The sequence below is a fragment of the Etheostoma cragini genome, chromosome 1 (genome assembly GCF_013103735.1).
Source record: "Etheostoma cragini isolate CJK2018 chromosome 1, CSU_Ecrag_1.0, whole genome shotgun sequence".
NCBI lineage: Eukaryota > Metazoa > Chordata > Actinopteri > Perciformes > Percidae > Etheostoma > Etheostoma cragini.
The window spans coordinates 7107868-7112389 of record NC_048407.1 but is presented as its reverse complement, the minus strand read 5'-3'; positions in this window follow the sequence as shown (position 1 = coordinate 7112389).

Below are 4522 nucleotides of genomic sequence, written 5' to 3'. Positions count from 1 at the left end.
TGTGTGTGTAACAGCTTCTATTAAGAACACAATGTAAAACTGTTGAAAGGACAGATACAAGGTTAAAACATCACAAAAGGATCAGAAGAGTCTTAAACGCACGTTTCCAGCATAGAGATGTGTGTTTAACAGCTTTTGTTAAGAAACCAATGTAAAACTGTTGAAATGACAGATACAAGGTTAAAACACCACAGAAACATCAGAAGAGGCCAAAACGCATGTTTCCAGCATGGAGATGTGTGTTTAACAGCTTTTGTGAAAGAAACAATGTAAAACTGTTGAAATGACAGAAACAAGGTTAAAACATCACAGAAACATTATAAGAGAGCGAAGCGCACGTTTCCAGCATGGAGATGTGTGTTTAACAGCTTCCATTAAGACAACAATGTAAAACTGTTGAAAGGACAGATACAAGGTTAGAACATCACAAAAAGATCAGAAGAGGCTTAAACGCATGTTTCCAGCATTGAGTTGTGTGTTTAAAAGCTTTTGTTAAGAAACCAATGTAAAACTGTCTAAATGACAGATACAAGGTTAAAACATCACAAAAAGATCAGAAAAGGCCAAAACGCATGTTTCCAGCATAGAGATCTGTTTTTAAAAGCTTTTGTTAAGAAACCAATGTAAAACTGTGTAAATGACAGATACAAGGTTAAAACATCACAGAAAGATCAGAAGAGGCCGAAACGCACGTTTCCAGCATAGAGATGTGTGTTTAACAGCTTTTGTTAAGAAACCAATGTAAAACTGTTGAAATGACAGATACAAGGTTAAAACATAACAGAAAAATCAAAATATGCCAAAACGCAGGTTTCCAGCATGGAGATGTGTGTTTAACAGCTATTGTTAAGAAACCAATCTAAAACTGTTGAAATGACTGATACAAGGTTCAAACCTCACAAACGGATCAGATAAGGCCAAAACGCACTTTTCCAGCATAGAGGTGTGTGTTTATCATCTTTTGTTAAGAAGCCAATGTAAAACTGTTGAAACGACAGATACAAGGTTAAAACATCACAAAAGGATCAGAAGAGGCCGAAACGCACGTTTCCAGCATAGAGATGTGTGTTTAACAGCTTTTGTTAAGAAACTAATGTAATACTGTTGAAATGACAGAAACAAGGTTACAAAATCACAGAAACATCAGAAGTGGCCGAAACGCATGTTTCCAGCACGGAGATGTGTGTTTAATAGCTTCTGTTAAGAAACCACTGTAAAACTGTTGAAATGACCGAAACAAGGTTAAAACATCAGAACAGGCAGAAAAGCGCGTTTCCAGCATGGAGATGTGTGTTTAACAGCTTTTGTTGAGAAAACAATGTAAAACTGTTGAAATGACAGATACAATGTTAAAACATCACAGAAACATCAAAAGAGGCCGAAACGCATGTTTCCAGCATAGAGATGTGTGTTTAACAGCTTTTGTTAACCCTTGTGTTGTCCTTTGGGTCACAGGGACCAGTGCAGTTTTACCCATAGTGTTGTCCTTTGGGTCCCCGGTACCCGTGGCGTTGTCCTTTGGGTCCAGGGGACCCTTGACGTGGTCCTTCGGGTCCCGGGGAACCTTGACCATGACCTCTGGGTCCCGGGGACCCCTGACGTTCTCTTTCGGGTCCCTGGGACCCGCTATGTTGCCCTTTGGGTCCCGGGGACCCGTGGCATTGTCCTTTCAGTTCACCAGGACCCTTGACGTTGTCCTACGGGTCCCTGGGACCCATGGCATTTTCCTTTCGGTCCCCGGGACCCATGGCATTGTCCTTCGGGTTTCCAGGACCCTTGACGTTGCCCTTTGGGTCTCGGGGACCCGTGGCATTGTCCTTTCGGTTTACCAGGACCATTGACGTTGTCCTACGTGTCCCTGGGACCCATGGCATTTTCCTTTGGGTCCCTGGGACCCGTGGCATTGTCCTTCCAGTCCCTGGGACCCTTGACGTTGTCCTACGGGTCCCTGGAACCGAAGCATTCTCTTTCGGGTCTCCGGGACCCATGGCATTGTCGTTTGGGTTACCAGGACCCTTGACGTTTTCCTTCGGGTCCCGGGGACCCGTGACATTGTCCTTTCTGTTCACCAGGACCCTTGACCTTGTCCTTCGGGTCCCTGGGACCCATGACATTTCACTTTTGGTCCATGGGACCCATGACATTTTCCTTCGGGTCCCTGGAACCGAAGCATTGTCCTTTAGGTCTCTGGGACCCATGGCATTGTCGTTCGGGTCCCTGGGACCTATTGCATTTTCCTTCGGGTCCCTGGGACCCAGGGCATTTTCCTTCGGGTCCCTGGGACCCATGGCATTTTCCTTCGGGTCCCTGGGACCCATGACATTTTCCTTTGGGTCCCTGGGACCCAAGGCATTGTCATTAGGGCCCCTGGGACCCATGGCATTTTCCTTTGGGTCCCTGGGACCCAAAGCATTGTTGTTTGGGTTACCAGGACCATTGACGTTGTCTTTTGGGTCCCGGGGACCCGTGTCGTTGTCCTTTCGGGTCACCAGGACCCTTGACGTTGTCCTACGGGTCCCTGGGACCCAAAGCATTGTCGTTTGGCTCACAGGGACCCTTGACATTGTCCTACGGGTCCCTGGAACCAAAGCATTGTCCTGCGGGTCCGGGGCACCCATGGCATTGTCCTTTGGGTAGTGGGACCCATGTTATTGTTCTTCGGGTCCCTGGGACCCGTGGCATTGTCCTTTGTATCCCAGCGACCCATGGCATTGCCCTTCGGGTCCCTGGGACCCGTGGCATTGTCCTTTGGTTCCAGGGACCCATGACATTGCCCTTCGGGTCCCTGGGACCCGTGGCATTGTCCTTCGAGTCCTAGGGACCCATGGCATTGTCCTTTTGGCTCACCAGGACCCTTGACATTGTCCTTTCGTGTCCCGAGGACCCGTGGTACATTCAATCGATCGTAATAGTTCTGCTACCCGCCTTTGAGTCCCTGAGATCCTGGCCAGTGGCTTGTAGGTGTAGTAAAAACAGGAACGGCAACGGTGAGTGGAAAGGGAGGTTAAAAAAACAAAAACAAAAACAAAGGCTTGACATTGGTCTACTTATTATTTTTATTACACACACACACACACACACACACACACACACACAACACACACAGTATACACTCTAGACACAATTGTCTTTTTGTTGTCGTCATTTTCTTTTTTACGTCATCTTGTTTCGGACCAGCATGGCCCGTCCTTTGACTCCGGAGTTGAAGCTGCATCGGATGTGAGCGGCACCGCCCCGCGGAAGCCATGGTGCAAAAAGGAGAAAAAGTACAAGAGGCCCGCCAGGAACACGAACACGCCGAGTACGACGACAATGACCACCACTGTGATGGCGTCGGGTGTGCGTCACATGAGGATCAACACATACACCAGCACAGCAGAGTAAAAGAATACTGCTGCTACAACGTCGATGACACCAAAGACAATGAACAAGGCCAAGACGGAGGAGGAGAAGAACTAAATGAAGAAAAAGACGAAGAAGAAGAAGAAGAGGGTAGTGAAGACGAGGGGCAAGAGGAGGACGAGCAGGATGAGGAAACATTTGTGTCAAAAGATGGCAAAATCAAATGGTGCTCAAAAACGTGTCACCCCAGTGTCGCTAGACCTCATTGTCACGCCACCGAAAAGGACAAACCCGCACAAGAAGAGGACACGACAGACGCTGCCGCAATGCTACTACAGCTCCTGGGACCCACAGAGTAAACCGCGGAACACGTCCACGATATATTGTCTGCGTTTGGCCTGTTTGTCTCGAGGCAAATCGAAGACATGTTTGTGGCTGCGTTTCGTCCTATTCTGATCTTTTTGTGATGTTTTAACCTTGTTTCTGTAATTTCAATAGTTTGACATTGGTTTCTTAACAGAAGCTGTTGAACACACATCGCCATGCTGGAAACGTGCGTTTCGGCCTCTTCTAAACTTTTTGTGATGTTTTAACCTTGTTTCTGTCATTTCGACAGTTTTGCATTGGTTTCTTAACAGAAGCTGTTAAACACACATCTCCATGCTGGAAACGTGCGTTTCGTCCTGTTCTGATCTTTTTGTGATGTTTTAACCTTGTATCTGTCATTTCAACAGTTTTACATTGGTTTCTTAACAAAAGCTGTTAAACACACATCTCTATGCTGGAAACGTGCATTTCGGCCTCTTCTGATCCTTTTATTATGTTTTAAACTTGTATCTGTCATTTCAACAGTTTTACATTTTTTTCTTAACAAAAGCTGTTAAACACACATCTCCATGCTGGAAACGTGTGTTTCGGCACCTTCTGATCTTTTGTGATGTTTTAACATCGTTTCTATCATTTCAACAGTTTTACAATGGTTTATTAACAAAAGCTGTTAAACACACATCTCCATGCTGGAAACGTAAGTTTCGGCCTCTTCTGATCTTTTTGTGATGTTTAAATTATGTTTCTATAATTTCAACATGTTTACATTAGTTTCTTAACAAAAGCTGTTAAACACACAACTCCATGCTGGAAACGTGCGTTTCAGCCTCTTCTGATCTTTTTGTGATATTTT